This window comes from Dermacentor albipictus, chromosome 10, assembly GCF_038994185.2.
Source record: "Dermacentor albipictus isolate Rhodes 1998 colony chromosome 10, USDA_Dalb.pri_finalv2, whole genome shotgun sequence".
Lineage (NCBI taxonomy): Eukaryota > Metazoa > Arthropoda > Arachnida > Ixodida > Ixodidae > Dermacentor > Dermacentor albipictus.
Genome location: NC_091830.1, coordinates 53,923,047 through 53,943,042, shown reverse-complemented (window position 1 = coordinate 53,943,042; position 19,996 = coordinate 53,923,047). Strand labels below are relative to the sequence as shown.

The 19,996-nt window shown below is 43.6% G+C and overlaps 2 long non-coding RNA genes across 3 annotated transcripts in view; one reads left to right on the top strand and one right to left on the bottom strand.

Annotated features, from left to right (window-relative positions):
- Window positions 1–19,996, top strand: part of LOC135907628 (uncharacterized) — a 30,351-nt gene that overhangs the window by 2,505 nt on the left and 7,850 nt on the right. For both annotated transcript variants that reach the window (XR_010566079.2, XR_010566080.2), the window contains 4 exons: window positions 1,711–1,887; window positions 3,101–3,295; window positions 6,754–6,845; window positions 17,894–18,070. This is a non-coding gene — a long non-coding RNA (uncharacterized lncRNA). The remainder of the gene's footprint in view (window positions 1–1,710; window positions 1,888–3,100; window positions 3,296–6,753; window positions 6,846–17,893; window positions 18,071–19,996) is intronic.
- Window positions 18,519–19,996, bottom strand: part of LOC139050969 (uncharacterized) — a 63,370-nt gene continuing 61,892 nt past the window's right edge. The window contains exon 3 of the long non-coding RNA XR_011509168.1: window positions 18,519–19,368. This is a non-coding gene — a long non-coding RNA (uncharacterized lncRNA). The remainder of the gene's footprint in view (window positions 19,369–19,996) is intronic.

The following is a 19,996-nucleotide window of genomic DNA, read 5'->3' as shown; positions in this document are numbered from 1 at the left end:
GTGTGGGTTAATAGCGACGTTTGCAATAGAGGACCTACGCAGATTTTTTAGCTTGATGTGTATGGTTTTATGAGCATTGTATGCAGTGGAACGCCAATGCATTTCATCGGCCACATTGAAAATAATATCTCGAAATAGTCCTGAGAATTTGTGCCAAGTGGATACCCCTTGTGAAGTAATCGGCTATCATTCGTAGACTTGCAAGCCAATTCTAAGCAGTGATCTTAGATGGAATGAGCATGTGCGTCACAATGAAGAAAAAAGGCTATGCAAAACTGGGTTATCTGAGAACTTTTCGGCAGTCCACCCAAGAGGTTAAACTTCTGTCGCACAAGACTTTCATCAAGCCACAACTTGAATTTTTTAGTTTGTTTATATTAGTCTTAGTACAAGGATCCGATAAACCCGAAGCATACTGAATATTCTTCGGTTTTAGGGGATCATTATACAAAGACTAAAATTAGTGAACTCGAAAATATCCAAGAAAAATCAGCCAGATTCGTATATAGTTCATAAAGTTCGCACACTTAGGCAACAGCACTCGTACAAAAAGCCAAATTAGATCCTTTAGAGTTACAACGCTTTTATAAACGACTCATGTATATGCATCTCCTATACTATAATAAACCGGGAATAAGCAATAGCCTATATATCGAACAGGATATTCGACGGATTACGCGCGGAAATCATTCCAAAATAATTGAAAGGATACACTTGGAAAACATACGCTTATAAGAATTCTTTCTTTCCTAGGACAGTTTCCTGCTGATACTGAGAAATGCCTGACTGTTGAGAGTATTTTATCAAAATTGAGGCACCGTCTTTCATCGGCTCGTGTGTGGTGTCTAGCGTGGTTCGCCCGTGAGGCTTAATTTGTCTACTTTTATACCCGGTATTGTTCTACACACTTCTTCTATACTTATTTCTTTTGTATTTCTTTATCGAAATGGGATTTGGGCGATTTTCGAGTGTTTCAATACAATTGAACCGCTGGTTATATTCTGTTCATGTGTGGTGTCCCTATAATGCTCATTGTATTAGTTCGTTTGGCTTCATATGCATGCGCTCCTTTATTATATTTTTTTTGCTTTTCGTCACATTTACTGTACGAACAGTGTACCGATGTGCAGGTCATTCGACTCATTTATTTTCTTCGCCGCAGGCCAGCTCCTTGAGTGGTTTGATCATGTCCGATTTTCTTATTTCACGTGTTATTAGACTGCTTCTTTCTTTTTCTATTACGTATGTTTTGCTTGATTCACGTATGGTTGAGCTGGTTCTTTTTCCTGTTGTGCATTTTTGTTCTTTTGCTATGTACTTCCCGCTCCTCTAAGGCCTTCTGTGAAAGCGGGCTGTAATTCTAAAATAAAATAAAAAATAAGTTTCGTAAGGTAATTAATGAAAAAGTTAATCATCATACATATGTTACATTTAATTATTCATTTCGATTTCTCGTAGAATGTCCGCTTCATCGAGTAATTTAGATCAAGTTTTAAAATTGTGCTATTTGCAATAGGCAACGTTTAACAATTTTGGGACCTAAAGATACAAAGGTATACTTACATGCATTTGAGTGTGTTTGCATAGAATCAACTTTACTTTCCACTCGCTCTGAGACTGGCGCGCATCGTAATTTTTTATAAGACTTATTATGAAAATGATACTTTCATGGTGAAACAGTAGGTTCTTTCGATTGTTCCGCTCTCTCAGGCTTCAATGCAAGAGACCCCAGATGTCTGCAGGCAGTCACAGTAGAAGGCTGCGAAACCGTCCTCTTAGGCTGGAGCTTCATCAAGGCCTCCAATAAATGTGCTAAAGGCTTTGTCTGCTCAGACAATAGAAACAGATTTTCTAATCAAGCGGAATGTACACAGCTTTGCCCGCCCAGTGAGTACTTTCTGTGCACTTATATCTTTAGCAGCAGTATCAGTAAGAAGTAGAGATATGCGAAATTTCGTAATCGGGTCTACCCACACTTCAAGCTTTCCTTGCGCAGTATTACTGTGCTCCTCTTTGTAACGCAGTTAAATCTGAGACACGCGTTTTGAAAATCTTGTATTATGCCTCAATTTGAGGGTGGCCGGAATGGCTTTTGCTGCCCGAATACTCACAGCTCAGGGTTCTTTGATTAGGATGGGATCTTTAAAAAGAAGCACATTTGAGGCTTTTGAATGTCAGCTTGGCGCCGGTCATGTATTTTCGTAATGGCTCAAGTGTCTCAATACTGCTCCAGATTGATTGCAGAAAGTAGAACTCAGAATATATTTTACCAATGTGGTTCAATATGTGAAGATCGCGTCTTTTGTGATCGGAAGCCAATCAACTTTAACGCAGCACATAGCTTCTTTTGCTCTTATTGTGTTCGCACAATTTAAGCTATCTCTAATTATAGATATGGCATAACGGAAAGTTCCGAGTCGTCTATGCATTGCGTAGTCACCAAACTGTGATCTTGAGATTTGGCATTTGCCAGTTAAATACTTAGTAGTTAAATACTGCCTTCCTCATGCATGGAACATTTGTAAGTTGTGGTGAACCTCATATAGTAAGATATCGGTCATGGACAGCCTAACGTTCTTGCTGACAAGCACAGGTTTTGTTGAACGGTAAACAACTTCTCCTCTGACGATGTTATCGAAGCTCCTGTTATTTAAACAGAAACCTGTTCAGACAGTTTTTATGGGTTGTGTAAATGTCCAAAAATTAGCAACTTGCAAGCAGCAGCATGAGATATCGGTTCTTAAATGCTACGGTTTATCTTTAAGATATCGTCTCGTTGCTAAAAACAAGTATTGTGGTGAAGCAATCGAAATATAGAGTGTCCCACCTAACTTTATCCAAGCTGTACATCGAAACAAAGATACAAACAGAGCTGTACACCAGTACAAAGATACAAAGATGTTCTCAGACAGACGAAGGCAGTACCTTCAAAGAAGTAGGAAGAAATGTTGCTAGAATAGCGAACACAAAATTTGAATGAAAAGAGTCAACTAACGTTTTTCATTTATATATCTATTTACGATTATTGTGATGATGCAAAGATTGTTCTGATCATGTTTAATAAATGAAAAGAATATTTTTCTTCCTTTCTTGACTGCAGTGCCGGGCAGGAGACCAAGAATGAGAATAAAGAACTGCCGCTATTGGCTTAGTGAAGGAGGGGAATGCCAGAAACATTGGTTCGGTTTCAGAAAAGACTTCTTTGGAGTGAAGCGTCGAGTGCTGTATTACACTGGATGTGACAGTGACCAGCATCGGCACTTTGCATACGACTTCTTTTGGAAAAGATGCCGTGGTAAGAAAATGCTAATTGATATTGACGGTTTCAAATCTTGAAGGCCCTCAACATTGCGGCAAATCTGAATTTCCTTCGTAAATTATAAAACTTCAACTAGGTGAACTTACCTACCATTCTTAGCTAATACCTTGAGTGGAAAGGTCCGAAATGACATAAAAAAATAAAACGACCACTGTTCTTTTTGTCCTATTTTTAACTTCCAGGCGTAATTTAGCAAATATGTGTCTAGTTTCTCTTCCTTATTCAGCCCACCTATTTCTAGTTTAATGAAATGTTTAGCACAATAATAACTGCCGCAAAAATAGAGATACGTATCTAAATGTTATCTGTTTATGCCTGTTTAAAACACACGAGTCATGATTGAGGACCATAATGGAGAGAGTCTAAGAGTGGAGATGAAGATTAATATGCAGAATAGAAATAACGATCAATAGCCGGGCAAGGGAACAAGAGTTCAGGATCACGAGGCAGGCTCTAGAGTCTGTAAAGGAGTACGTTTACCTAGGTCATTTACTCATAATGGACGCTGTTAATGAGAAGGAAGCTTACATAAGAATAACAATGGGTTGGAGCGCATATGGCAGACATTGTGAGATCCTCACTGAAAACTTACCATTATTGATAAACAAAAAGTGTACAATCAGCGCATTCTACCGGTACTAACATATAGGGCAGAAACATAGAGATTGACAAAGAAACTGGAAAATAAGTTAGGGACCGCGCAAAGAGTGATGAAACGAAGAATGTTAGGCGTAATATTAGGAGACAGGAAGAGAGAGGTGTGAATTAGAGAGCAAACAGGCATAGCGGATATTGTAATTGGCGTTAAGAGAAAAAACTGGGACCTTGGTACGTTATGGAATGCGTAGGTTACACAACCAGTGGACCATTATACGGCTGCAGAATGCGTGCCAAGAAAAGGGAAGCGCTGTCGCGTACGGCAGAAAACTAAGTGAGGTGATGAATGTAAGAAATTTTTGAGCGCCGGTTGGAATTGGTTGATGCAGGACAGGGGTAATCGGAGTTCGTAGTTAAATCGCCTTCGTCCTGCGTTGGACATAAAAACATAGACGGATGATAATGATAATGAAGACGAAATTTGATGTTATTAGCACTTCCAGAAATCTCACCTGTGCAGTACACCTCATTGGGCTGATTAGGAATCGTGTTATGAGGGAATAAAGTTACGTATAAAATATTGTCAATAATAAAAGCAGTCAACAAGCAATCCGAATGACTAGGGGGCGACTGAACGTTGTTCTGTAAAAGCTTGTATACAGAATCTTTACGTTCCTTTACAGACAATATGTACATCTATAAATGCGTGAACGTTTCGATCCCTAACGTTAGCTTTGATGCATGCAAACGCAGCAATTTCAGCCCACATTGTTCTAGACGACGTAATAATTGCCTTTCTCTATCAATAGAAATGCTGTGCTCATATTGTCTGGGAACATGTTTAATCGTTATAGGCACTGCGCCCTACGCAATGACATGTGCGAGCACCGGTGCCTTATTTCACCTTATATGACTGGCCACGAAACCACCTAACCTGCAAGCTCAATTCGAAAGGAATGCTTCACACAACACTGCGCAGTGATTTGCACGTTTGGCCACGCACTACACAAGCATCCAGTGACTTAAGGATCTGTGTATGTCGCAGCATTTTATTGCATGGGCAAATAACAAGATTAGTGCCTTTGGAACGGTTGCCAGGAGTGCCCGATTGAATAATTTCGCCAGCTTACACGGCATGCTGTGGTCTTTCGGGGATTTTGTACTGAAAATGCAACGATGAAAGACTCCACCTTTGGAAGTGTAAAAAAAAAAATAGAATCCAGAGCATGAGTTGGATACGGTAAAAGAGTGGTGCCGTGATCTTTTCGACCCCTCAGTTTTAACATTAAATGAACCTGCTAGATCTCTACACCTCATGAAAAATACTACAAAGGCTCCGAGCGTCCTAAATTATTTATTATCTACATTTTTGTACGGCTAGTTTCAGTTTCCTGTCCTTGAAGGTTACTGTCGTGACTTCAACCTGCAGAAGGCGATCGCGTGAGAGCAGGACATTGCTACGTTTTGACACTCGTTGCGGCTTGCTCCGTCTCCATGTACGCTGTTACTCATTCTGAGGGCCGGTGTAGAATCACAGCAGATGGCCAAGGGAGCCCCACCAAGAGTTAAAATGTCGCAATGTCCTGCTCCGATTTGACTATATATAAAGATGTCATGAAATGGTTGAAATTAAACCAAAATTACCTGAAAAAAGAAGCGCACACTTTAAATTATTTATGAGGCTTAAGTTGCTGAGCATCTTTCCTGGTTTATAGATGTCTGGGACTTGCATTTACCTCAAGGAAAGTCGGAAATTCGACTTAGTATGGCTGTAACATAGTGCAAAATTGATTGGCAATTTTTCTTCTGCATATTTCCTGTAATAAGGGCTTTTGGAAACCTCAGTACGCTTAACGCAGAAAATAAAGGTATGTTGGGCTACATATCCTGCATGATGTAATCTCATTGTTCTCTTCACTATTCTACGGCAAAATATATGTCTCTTTCTAATAAAATACACGTGCGAATAATACGATATACGAAAACGGCGATCAATCGAATGCATTTTCTCTCTTTTTATGCTTTGTGGTTGCTCCTCTTCAGACGAGCGGTGCAGAAATACGAGGGCGAATCAGAGAGTCTTAACTCCTATTTTTATTATCCAAAGTAGGGTACGCATTGATAATTGTGAGTATACGAACTATTACACTATTTACACTTGCACTATTTTTCCACGTAGTCCCCACACCGGTTCAGATATTCGTCCCATTGCAGCACTATATTTGAGATGTCCCTGAGGTTTAAATCGTCCGGTTGACTGTGGAACCACCGTCGGACTGCTTCATCTCTAGAAGTGAATCACTGTCATGACAGAAACTTCTTCAACGTAACAGAAACGTCCAAATCACAAGGGCGAGGTCCCAACTGTGTGGTGGGTGGTCCAGACCGTCCAATCCAAATGACGGAAGCTTGTCGGTGGGTTCTGATTGCCACACTTCGTTGCTTGTGCGCCGTGGACGTGTGAGGCACGACGGCCCTAGTCAACAACTGAGAACAACGCCATGACGCGTAGCTACCGGCTGATAAGGTCGCGCCATTGCAAGGAAGATTCACTGGTAGGATGGACATGTTGACTTCGCATTTACAGCCGTAATCTGGCTAAAAATAAAGGGGCAAAGACTTTCTGATTCGCCCTCGTACTTTGGTTTCTAAATGTACGGTTGATAGAAGGACAGAAGCGCAACATTTCGTTTGCCCTAATGCCAAATATCACGAAATTTTCACCTGTCTTGCGGAGTAAACGAAAGCTGCTAAATTGAATAAATAAACATGTCGTGTTTCGGTAAAACCAACAGGAAAGCGTGAATAATTCATAAAGACGTGTCTTTCTTTTCTAGAGGTAAGGAGACCCTCAAGTGGAACAGGCGAATAAACGGCAACACAGAACAAACGACCGAGCGAAGATGTCCCATACTACCACAGTTGACGAGTACTGCCTGTTTTACCTTTCCAACAAGCAGTGCTTAAAATGAACAATTTATTCACATATGGTATCTGCCTTCAATGTGAATGGTTACCATACTGAAGCGTGTGCAAAACGCCAAATTGATCGCAGTTATCTTGTATATCAGCCCGCTGAATCTGGTTGGTGATGTCGACTCACTGCCTGTATATTACACGAAAAACATGGTGCACTTCAAATTCCAAAAGAACCCTTGAATTGCCAGGGTTACTATGTAGAACATTAGTAACCTCCTGGTAAGGGCTAGTTGGTACATCTTTAAAACTATGCACAAATAGCGCGATGAAACGAGGACCCTTGCTGTCGTCGCCCTATTTGAGCATACTTCTAAAGATGTCTTGCAGTCATAACCATGCGGAATAGAGCTTCGCGTGGCATATTCAGTCAGTGCAATTTTGATGAAATTACTAAAAGGAGAGTGCACCCAGTAGAAAAATCAAGACTAAAGTACTCTCGGTTGGGGTGGAAACAGTGTTTACCGTCCTGCAATTAACATATTTGAGCTGACTTTGTTTATTTAGTTGCCGACTTGTGAACTTATTGCCTCTCATTCGGCTTGTCTATTTGGAAACCTACCCAGTGGTACATGTGGGTATGGGCAACGCAAGTTTTAGAAAGCATCGCGGCAGCATGCGTGCCTCATACGCGACGCGTTTCTCATGTTGCAATTCGGCGTGTAGATACATTGTTTCAATCCCAATTGCAGTCCATTCGAGTCCTTGGGGATTGGCCAAGGCTACCCGATGCTCCTTGCGCAGTTGCACATACCAACTGGTCCAAGTTCCCTATTCGGAAACATAGCCAGTGTGAAACATGCCCAGTTGTATGTGCACATCAGCTCAAATAGTCTATTGGGGAACATACACAGTAGCGCATACCTAGTCCCCCAAGTCACTGCGTATTTCGTTCAACAGCAGGAGCCTGAACGCGCAAATTGCAAGAAAGAGGCAGAGAAGGCCGCCTTATTCCTAGTATAGCGATTATCATTTTGAGGACACTTCATACACCTTTCGGGAGCTTTTTTCCTATCAGTGTTGGCTGTCTCTAAGTGTCTGTAACCCTGTTCCCACCTTCTTCGGCCACTGGGTAGTCCGTGGTTTAGTAAGGCCACAAGGCTGGTGTGATATGGAACTAAGTTTAAAACCAATCGTCAGGGCAACTGAGGTCACGGGTAGACGACATAGTGGATGTGCCGCTCATGAGTGAAACCATTTCACCCCAACTTGTAATACTCGGTATGTGCCTTTGCTTATCTCCTGCTTTTCCACAAAAGCCCTTTACCCCAACTTGGATCGCTACATAGGGGAAGTTAGGCATGTTCTACACTTCAAACGGTTTGTGTCGCTGGGCATGCGCAACTGGCTGGCTATCTGGCGCTCTTCAATAAACCTCCTTAAGAGGAAACTTTAGCTTGGGTGCCGCTATCTAAGTACATATGAAAGGAGGATTCGTTTTCCTCGGCATCCCACTGCACCGAATTTGACGAGGTTTGTTGTATTTAAAAGTAAGCTTTAAAATCTAGAGACTGTTGGTTTCGAATTTTTTATTTAGGTCGTAAATTTTTATTAAAAATTTGCGAAAATAGAAAAATTTTCAGAAAACAAAACTAACATGTTTACAACTCTGTAACTCGGCAATAAAAAAAATCATAATCCCGTGAATGGCATGGAATAGTACATCGAAAGCAGGCAAAATTGATATGTCACACATAAAACAAAAAAATTTAGTAATAATGAAATACAGCTTTTGGAGAACGCTTGTACGCGATGTAACAAATTTACGTAACATATAAAATGACATATTCAATTTGTTTGCTTTTAATGATCTAGTGGATGCCGTTTACAGAACCGCGATATCTGTTCTTGATGCAGAGCTATTAATTTCTAAATTTAGTGCTTCTATTATTTCCGAGCTTGCGAATTTTTTGACAATCCTTTCAAAAATATTCAGGCCCTAAATCGAGATTCCGCGTCCAACAGTCACTAGAATTTAGGTTTCACTCTCAAATGTAGCAGATTTCTTTAAAATTGGTCCAGGGATTATCTCAGAAAAGGTTTTCGCGTTTCACATATACTTGAATAGGCCGCGTGGGAGTTCCGCCCGAGCTAAAGCTTCCTTTAGCACCAATCTTCCTTCTTCCTTCGTAACACAATCTCGGATGACTGGGCGTGCCCCAGTGGGCATGTACCAAAAGGTATCTGCGACTCTTCTGTAAACCTGTTGGATATCACCTTGGGTATCTGGGTGTGTGTACTTGGGTGTGTGTCGTTCAATGAGTAACCTTTACACTAGCCTGGATCGCTGGGTATGCCCCACAGCTCGTTTGTCACTCTTCAATGATAGAAGAACGTTTAAGTTTCTCCCGCTTTTGGCGGAGTGAAACCTGCGTTATAAATACATTAAAAATCTTATCTGGGAATATCCTCATACAAGTGCCTCTTGGATACTTCGCTTCGGCGGCGCTTGTTGGCGCAGCGTGCACAAATAGAACTGTCAGAGAGCGTCCCAGCTGCATACATGTTACATGCAAGACGCGTTTCTGAGTTTGCGAAACGGCGTGTCAATACATTGTTTGAATTCTAATTACAGAGAAGTCAAAATTCTTCATGAGATGGGCTCTGCTGGATTTATATGTCTATTATCTCTTTTAATGTTTTTTGTTGGCATGCATTGTTAGGACTCTTCACGCACATTCCGGTATCGAATTGTTTGGCTACTTATGCGTCTGTCATTGTGTATGACTGATCCCCTGGCAACATTTTTTTTATTTTTCTTTAAAAAACCGGTCTGCCCTTCCACTCAGGGCAAGATGGAAGACCAGCCAAGCTGTGTATTGTCAAAGTTGCATATCATTATTGCACACGTTGAGCCGAACAGGTTCTCGACGAACTGTCTGCGGAACCTCAGCATCGCACCCAGGAACTGTCCCAACGGCGTGGCGGCCTGCCGTTAACGCTCTTCGCGCTTGCGCTTCACTTCGGTGGCACGTTCGTCGTCCGTGGCGTTGGCCCGCCGCTGCCGGTCCTACTGCCGCCACTGCTATCGTGCGCGCTGTATTTGGCCAATGGCCTCATCGTCACCTACGGATTCCAAACCACTGAACGTAACGCTGCTGGCTGCATGTTCGGCACCATGAGCTCTTTCGCGGCGTTCGCGTTCCAATTCCCGCTTGTGGGCAAGTCACCGCTCCTTGCCTCCCGCTCTTCTTCCTGAGAACGAACGGTACGCGGGTGAGCCATCGTGAGTCCAAGGAACAACTGATATGAGCTCTGGCGCGATCTCAACGTCACGTAACGCGCGACAAACACGATTGGGTGGTGATACAGCGAAGTTTTATTCTAGCAGGACCGCGTCAATCACCGCTCGTACTCGACGGCACGAACGCGGGGGCCGTCTGACGGGGATGCCAGAGGAGAAGGGGCGAGTTTTGTGTCGACACACGAACACGATCTCGGGAGAACTAGCCCAGAACAGTCCCACTGTAAAAACCTTTTAGCTTTGTTTGTTTGACCTTGTGGTGCCGCCAAACACTCACTAAAGTCAGTGCTTGGCCTGTGTTTGGGATTCGTCAAGCTGCCACGAAACACTTTTTGCCCGCAGTTACCCCCATCTGTAGGAGTGTAAATTATGAATGGGGTTATCGTTATAAATATACAAGACGCAAATAAAGACAACTTGGATCGCAGGGTAGTGAACATTCCAATGGGTAGAACATCGGGCGATGCTGCGCCGAGACAACGGTGTTCAAAACAAACTATTAGATGAGTTTGATTCACTGCGTGTCCAAGAGCGGGTATGTAGGCTCTTCGATGAACCCATTCCACGCCAAATTGTGACACTGGTTATGTGAACCGCTTTCGCGTCAGCAGGAGTCGTTGTGGATGCACCACTCGGTATGTGCCGCTCCGCGACGAATCTTTTCTAACTTCGGTCACTGGATATGTGAGAAATGGTATGTGTCAATGTTTAATGGACAAGAAGAATCCCTTTAACATGTTGTTGGTGCTGCCCGAATCGAAACGCGTATTGTGTATTCAGAGCAAGGCGTCTGAATATATACTTAAGTGCACACCACGCGTTCACTTCCCTGTGGCACCACTAGATGGTGCAGCGCGTCTTTTTAAACGTTTTTATTTTTAAAAACATGTATCATTTTAAAACGTGTTAAAAAGTATCTTTTTAAAAACGTGTTTGGAATGTTATCTGGTCCTGCACTTTTACTAGTATCAATATTTAACAAGAGGGCGTGAACTCCGCTAATCGTTATCTGAGGTTTTGGAAAACATGCTGAAGCACTACCACAGTGAAACTTAGGGGCAATGCCGTTATCTTAAACAAAAACAGAGTTAAAATATGTATTGAACGCTTCAGAGATCATGACTGCATTTGAACACGACTGTCCGTTAATGACCATAGAGGTTCAGTTGGGCACAGGAGGGACAACTGTTTTCCATAATCGTACCATAAACAGAATTAGAGGGGTCGTTTCGTGTGACTTGATTAAGTTGACCGGAGCTGAACTTCTAAATGCATGGAATGATCAGAATGTAATCAATGTCACGTGAATTAAAATGACACAAGACGGTAAAGAGATCTATGCCAAGCATCTATACACACATTTGGCTCACGCATCCTGCCCGACACTATCAAGGCAGGATATGTGAAAATCCGCCTGAGCCCATATGTCCCAAATCCTCTGCAATGTTTCAAATGCCAGCTTTTTGCCCACAGTTCATAGAACTACAGCGGCCGCAAAACGTGTGCTAAATGCAGCGCTCATGCGCATCCCTCACATTCAAGTGAAAATACTCCACACTGTGCCTACCACGATAGGAATCACTCCGTCTACTCGCGGTCGTATCCGTTGTTGAGGCAAGAAAAGTAAGTTGTTATTATCGAAATCAAAGAGAATATTTAATTTAAAGAGGCACGAAGGTGGTTTTTATACCTGCCGAGGAACAACTTTGACGATGTGGCGCGCCAGGGGGCAGCGACACAACGGCTACCGGCGGTTGTCCGGCCCACACGCAGTCAGCCGCCATTCAGGCCATCCGCCATCTTGGCGGCTGCAACTAACGCTGCTCCGCTGACCCAGCAGAAGGGGCCATCGACCTCCGTTTTAATGGCCTCAAAGGTCTCGTCTCCCGAAACGAGGCCTTCACGTCAATCACATCGTTCACAAGAGCGCGTGTCCAGTGCCTCGGAAAGGGCTGTACGTAACAATAAGCCAGACGGTGCCGTCAGCGCCTAAGGAACGGTGAGGCAATCGCGAACTAACCAGAAAAGAAAAATTCCGCACAACTCGGCCCCCAAAAGGGCTCTGTAAGTTAAGTTCGTCTTCTTACGCGAGACATACAGCAAAAACATCATCTCAACATGGGTACACAGATACTCCAATGGAATTTCGGAGGACTTCTTCATAACCTCGACGACGTCACAGAACTCATAAACAGATTTAATGTCAAGGTACTGTGTGTACAAGAAACACACTTATTGCCTACACAGGCGAACGTTCTCAAGCAATACGCCATTTTTTTCGTAAAGACCGTGACAACACTTTTGCCTTGTCCGGAGGCACAGCTATAGCTGTAAATAAGTCTGTTGCTTGCCAACAGTTTGTCCTTCAGACGCCCCTAGGGTATCTGTGCTGGTCATTTCATTGAACAGGGTGACAACTAGTTGGTCAATTTACATAGCGCTCAACTATCGCCTCAGTAAAACGGAATTTCACAGCCTCATCGACCAGCTGCCGCAACCATACATAATCACCAGCGATTTTAACGCTCATCACACTCTTTGTGGAGACCCGTAATGCGATGCTAGAGCACGACTCAGAAAACTTTCTTGTGAACTATGGTGCGTGACTCTTCAGTATGAAGGAACCAACATATTACAGCCTTCATCGTAATTCATATTCATCAATTGGCCTGTCAATGCGCCGTACCTCCCTTTTTCATGCTTTAGAATGGCGTGTAAACAAAGATGCACGTGGAAGGGATCACTTCTCAGTAACTCTAAACCTAGTATAACACAGCAATGACAATTTGACTCCCCTTCTCATGTCTCTAGTTGGAAACTAGCCGAGGCTAAGCGGAAACGTTTTAAAAAACCAACCCACATGACAAGAGAGTTTATAAGTATTTTAGTACACATAATACCGTATCATATTTTACCGCTTTTATTGTTGACACAGCAGAAGAGCCCATCTCTCAAACAAAAGGTAGTTCGGGTGGAAGACGAGTTCCCTGGTGGCAGAATGACTGCAGAAAAGCTCGGAAGAAGCAAAAAAAAAACGAATGGCGCATTCTGCGCCCATATCCAACTGCAGAAATCATTGTTGAATTCACATAATCTAAATCACAGAGAAGAAGCACGTGACAGCAGGCTTGGAGAGCAAGCTGGGAGATGTTTCTTTGAGTAATGCATTCTTATACGCAAGACAAAAATGTGGAATACGTCCATAAGGCAGAAGTAGCAAGAACCACCACCGATGCTTTTGGTAAATAACCAAGCTAACAGGTTGGAAGACCAGGCTGACGCTCTTGAAACATATTTTCACTATGTATCTAGCCACGCGCAATGTACACAGACATTCCTTAAACGCAAAGAAATAGAAGAACGCAAGAGACTGGACCGCAAACACATAGGAACCAATTAATATAACCGTGCATTCAACATTGCTGAGCTTAGAGCAGCAATGAACACCTGCAAAAGCTCTGCACCGGTAGAAGACAGAATCATGTATGGCATGATTAAGAACACGCACATGGACACACAAATTACATTGCTCGCATTTTTAATAATATTGGGACAGCCAGTTTGAGCTTTTCGAAAATATAGAAATCGGCGTCCTTGATGTTTTCTAGAATCAAAGAACACGCCTGATTTTTACCAATGTGGTTTTAGAGAAGGCAGGTCCAGAACCGACCATCCTGTGCACATTGAGGCAAACATCCATGATTCATTTGGCCATGAACAATACTTGTCAGGTATTCTAGATATGGAAAGGGCCTATGACGGCACATGGCGCTGCAGTATAATCACAGACCCATGGGGAATGGGCATGCATGACAAAACGCTCAGCCTAATTAAAAGCTATCTCAGCTATCTCAGCTGTCTCAACGTATTTTCTCTGTTAGAATTGGTAAGGCTTTTTATAGGTCATTTATACAAGACACTGGGGTACCAGATGATGGTGTACTTAGCTGTGCCCTTTTTATTGTTAAAATGAACTCTCTACGTTCGTTTATTCCACAAAGTATCTATTTTTAAACATGCACCAATGATTTGCAGATTGAATTTAAATAGCGTAACATCGCAGTCTATGGATGACATGTTCCATTTAGGCAGAACAAAGTTTCAACATGGGCAAATTGGAAAGGCTTTAATCTGAATTTCCAAAAAAGCTCCTGCATCCTCTTTACGAGGAAGAGGGGCACCGTCCCAGAGCACAGTATCGAACTACATGGTAAGCACTTACCATGGAACAGACAGCACAAATTTATTGGTGTAATACTTTATATGTGGAATGAATGCCAGTTTGAAGTAACGTATCAGGAAGCCAAATGTTTGAAAACAACGAACATTAATAAAATATTTGCACACACAACAAGGGGCTGCGACAGTGGCTGCTTAGTGAAGCTGTACAGGAGTCTCATGTGGTCACGTATGGACTATGGTTCCGCGGTTTACGAAACTGCCACTCCAAGTGCATTGAAGATTTTGGCCATTTGGGTATTCGCCTTGCAACCGGCGCCTTTAGATTAAGTCCTACACTGAGTTTATGGGTAGAATCCAATTAGTGGTCACTCCACCTGCAATGGTCACTCCACCTGCAAAGAGCATATATAAGCATCACATACCTCCTGAAAGTGCAATCTAATCCCGAACAACAAAGCATTATTCATTTGACATCTGCCACACTACTTCAAAACCGACCTTCAATGATAAAATCATTCTCGCTACACGTGAAGAAGCTGAGCGACAAAATGAGCGCCCCACTACATTTGCATCCACTGATGGCTCCAAAAAGGCTAGTGCCACCATGACTGCGACAAAATGCGACACGGCCTTCGTCGAAGTTACAAAGCATGCTGCAGGGATGCACACGTGTATGTATTTTCTGGAACTCCAGTTGAAGTATTCCTGTGCAAAATTTGATACCGATGCATCAAAGTCGCCTAATGTTGTATTCTACGTGACAGTCCGGCGATCCATCTCGAAATACAATATTCTGCACCACAAATTGAGCATCTTTGTGGCAGAGGCTTATGCAATACTCTCGGCTGTACAACACATAAAAGCCTGGAAGCTTCAAAAATGTCATTTTTAAAGCTCTCGAAGCACAGTGAGGGCTTCAGTTCATTTACGGAAACATATTCCAGTACTCTATGACTTTTAATCATGTCGGTTTGCTATGTATGCATCTAATCAACGTAAGGTTGTATGTTGGGTGCCAGGCAACAGACGTACAGCGGGCAATATGCTTGCAGACGAACATGCTACATCCATAACAAAGACAGCCTGTAACACCACCATAGCTGTCCCTCCCGCAGACTTGAAGCCTTTCCTGCGCAAAAGGCTGAGAAACATTTGGCGATTCATCGGGTACTTTGAACCCTGTAATAAATTTCATTTAATTACGCCGCACGTAGGAATTTGGCCTTCGCGTAACAAAAGCGTGAAAAATGGATGTCATGTTCTGTAGATTGATAATAGGGAACGCATACGGTGCACATTCTTATCTGGCCGAAGCTGAAAGCAGAAGCTGATTGAAAAAAAAAAACGTGCGTTAGCGTTCAACGCTAAATCCCGATAAAAGCGTTCGTACGTAGGAGATCCAAAACCGTTTTTGCACAACGCATGCGCCGTGGGGAGCACTACTGTTGCACTTCTTCTATTACCCTAGAGCCATAAATCATTGCATAGCCACCTCGGCAGCTGTTGTCGTGATATTCAAGAAGTGGGTTACCAGCGCACCTTCACACAGTGGATAAGCTCATTATTTTGATTTGTGTGAGGACCTGCCATCACCATTCTTTCCTCAAAAAGCGTCATACAACGCCTCCGTCTCCGTAACGTCCCTGCGTAGAGCTCTCATACTGTGCGTTCACTTGATTTGGAGTTCTTATTATGGCATAATTTCCTAGTAAAATTCACTGCATATACGCAAATCTTTCATGAGAATAAAGTTGGGACTTCTGTGGTGGATAAACTTGAACATTGCATGAATTTACGCGATGAAATTAAACAAAATGGTATGCCACGCAGTTAGTCATGAAACTTTCTTCACTTTTCAATAAACGTCAATAAGCTTCGCTTCACGTTTACTTCAGCATGTGCGTTGCATCTTCTCATTTCCGTCTTCTGTATAATAATTAAAATTTAGAGATGTCAATAAAACCTTTGAAAATCACTTGGCTTGATCAATTTAGCGTAAATATAATAAACATTTTTTTACATCCACGTTTCTACATCCACAAAACAACGAGCATCCACCGCAGGTTGAAACCTGAGCAACATGTGTTACCGTTATGATGCATGAGAGCAAGCGACAGAGACAGAGAAACACAAAACTGACAAGGGAAACGAAACAAGAGCACCGTCATTCCTTCTATTCCTGTCTCCGTCCGTACTCAACCTTGCTGCGTCATCACTGCGCAGAATAATCTTGTTTCCTTTAAGTCACGAGCTCTGCGAAATAATGTCAGAACACCTTATTCCTAACCCAAAAAAGCGTGAACACGTAGTACAAAACAATTGCAGCAACCAATTTTGCGCAAGCTTCAAACGCCATGTTATGGTGCAGAACATGCCCGGTCGTAAGACATGCGATGACAGTTTTGAAGAAGCATGTTTGCGAGGCAGCTGCCCAGACACCCGCTAACCGCCGGCGCTTGTTATACTGCGTTTGCATCAACGCACGTCAACTTAAGAAGCCCCGGCAATGTTCTTTGTTTATGAAACAGCTGTTCAGAAGCCTACAGGTCGGCAATATATCATGACTCATCGCGCTTAAAACATTCTGGTGGCACTGGGCTTGCTCGCACTACTGCACGCTTAGATATCCTTCACGTGCACTTTCTTATGGAGTCCACAACATAGAAAACGTATCGATCACGCATTTTTGTGTGAGCAGAGTAGCTGAGCCCGGTTTCTCGTAAATTTTCTGGCACAACAAGAGGAAAGGGTGCAGCGGAAAGTCAAGAACTTCTTATCGTGACGGGCTCCTAGGGCATGCACACCTGCTGGAATGATTCTCGCCCATGTAGCGTATCTTTTCCTATTTGCTTTTGTCGCCCAATCCCACTGTGCAAACGTCGGCGCAAAAGGTGAGAATGGTCGTCTTGAAACCTAGTGACAGGCTTGTAGTGACATTTCATTCATACTAAATTTTGCTTGCTAGAAGTGGCCATGCTCTTAAGTACTACAGAAGTGTGAGTGAAAGACGGAACGTGCCATCAATCATAGTTAGATGTGTTTAGGATTTATTAAGAGGCTTCTCCGATAAAAAAGAGTTGGTTGGAAGGTATTGATCTTAAAAAAGACATATTGCTCCACATCCCTTCAAAATAACTTTCATCGAAATGAAATGAACATTCAACAGCAACCTGGTGTGTAATCAGCCCTATTTTGCCCCAAGAAATGCTGCTTACGTGAAGTTGCTGTAAAATTAATGACGGTGGTTTAGCGAGCAGCTAATCCACCGTAGTCGCTGAGGGGCTATGGTGTTGGGCTGTTGAGCAGAAAGTCGCGGGATGAAATTCCGGCCTTGGCGGCTGCTGTTCCATGGGGCAAAACATGAAAACACCCGTGTACTTAGATTTAGGTGCAGGTTAAAGAACACCAGGTAGTCGAAATTTCCGGAGTCCTCCACTACGGCGTGCCTCATAATAAGAAAATTGTTTTGGCACGTTAAACCCCATAGTTTAATTATTTTAATTTATCATAGGGAGCAGCTGGTTGTGCCTTGCTAAGTATATTTCAAATGCTTCTTGCCTCTGCACACTGCCCAGGTGCCCCGACGTTAAACACAAAGTGCCTAAAGGAACCTACAGTAGAAGACTGTGAAACCATTTTACTAAGCTGGAGCTATAACAGTGAAAACAAAACATGCGAGAAAGGCTTTGTTTGTGTGGACTGTTCGAACAGATTTGAAAATCAAAATGAATGTACGAAAATCTGCTCTATGGGTAAGTACGCCTGAAATACAAGTCTAACTTTAGCTTGAAACTCATTGCTAGACAAGAATAAAAAATTTCTTTTTTAAGAATACGCCTAAATCTTTAGAAAGTGTCGAAAGGAGTTAGTTTTATGCGTTAGTGGCACAACGATACTGCCAATGGTTCAGGTTATGTGACGTAGCTCTTCCAAGGTGTGTGCACCACTGAATAAAACCTGTGGAACTGGTTTAATGCAAAACTTGGACGCTACTTGTTCGATACACATAAGCATATTTCACAATAAGGAAGCAAAATTACGCAATGCTTCAACAACATGGTGTGCAGCCAAGACAAAGCAATGCTTTTTCGGATAGATGCATACAAATTTCTTGTACGTCCGGCAAGGTTTAACGTGACACCGGCTCATGTCTCCCACGGGGGAACGACAAGGGCCTGCCTCAACGTCACCTCACGGGCTTGCTGTACTGCCCACGTCTGGTTTAGAACGGCTGCATTTTATTTATTGGCTGTGACCAAACGCGCATTCCACGACTCTTTTGAAATTGTGAGAGACAGCACAAAGAGATAGCCGTCGTAGCCTCGGTTGTTTAGGCTGGCCAGGCATAGCCAGCGGGAATATGGTGTCACGGGAACTCTGGAGCAGCCGATACGGGGTCCGCTGAGGTCGAGCACGCCAGCCTGTTCTTGTTCACGAGCTACCCGCTTGTGAGCCGTCTTCTTCACCCACTCCGGAGGCGATAGTCACGCCGCTGTGGCATGGCCTTTCCTAGTGCGAAGCGCGATTCCTCATAACTGAGTAGCATCCGTTAGGGATCCAGGCAAAGTTCCGGTAAATAAGCACAGGTAAAATGTGCAGACGGTGCCGTAGAAACACCACGTTCGGACACAGATCGCATTGTTTCGTGTATAGACGACGTGGTTGGTAGTGTAAGTTGTGAGCGAGGTGCCTCCACAGTGATGCCGTAGTGCGGTCTTGCGACTTGTCCCAAGTTCTGGTAGATGCCCTGGTCTGTATAATTCGGAATTCTGTAACAATACTGTTTGGCAGCTCGCGACTTGTGTGCAGATAGCGCAATAGTTGGTCAATCACGTTTTTGACGTAAAAGTGATTCATGAGCTGAGGAAACCAGACCGCAGTGCTGCTCCTGTAAAACTTCGGTAGGCCATGCATCCTTGGAAAGATCGAGCGCAGTGCATCGCTAGGCATGCCTGCTGCCGCTTGCGGTGAAATCTCGAATGACAATAGTATCAGGGTGGCGGTGGTCGCTGAAGGTATCACGAAGGTGGTGCTTGTGGCTTCGGTGGCCCTGCGAGAAAGAAATTTTCATCTGTTAGAGCCGGGGGGAGAGCCTCTGTATTGGCGATTGGTGAGGCGCCCCCGAACGGAAAGTGAACAGATTGCGGGAACGTACAAGGAAGGAGGGCGGTGGGCCGTAGAATAGCCTAAAGTGTTTGGGTATGGCCCAGTGAATTGCTTTGGAAAGGTCGTTGCGCAGCTACCTTTGAGCTCGATAGGAGGCCCATGGTCAAATTAGTGATTTGGTGCTGGGGCCGGTGCGTGCTGACGAATGGCAAGGGTGGACGCAGGTGATATGGAGCCACAAGACGCAGAATGATGCAATGGTTAAAATGGCCAGAGATCTTGTGACTAAGCACTCGAGATCATTTAGTGAGCAAGGACGGCTACCCGCAAGTCCTCGTAGAAGTCGGGGCCGGGGGTGGCAGCCGGAGCCTGGAACGCAGACGGGGCCCGAAACCATCTTGAGACGGAAATGACTGTACATGTCGATGTACAATTCCAGGACGCCCTACAACCGCGTGGGGTCGGCGGGAACGCGTGAGGCCACGTCACTCTCGCCTTGTTAGTCGCTGCGTTGACGCTCGCATGGCTGGGCTCGGCTGTCCGGTGTCACCAATTTGTGAGTGATGGCTCGA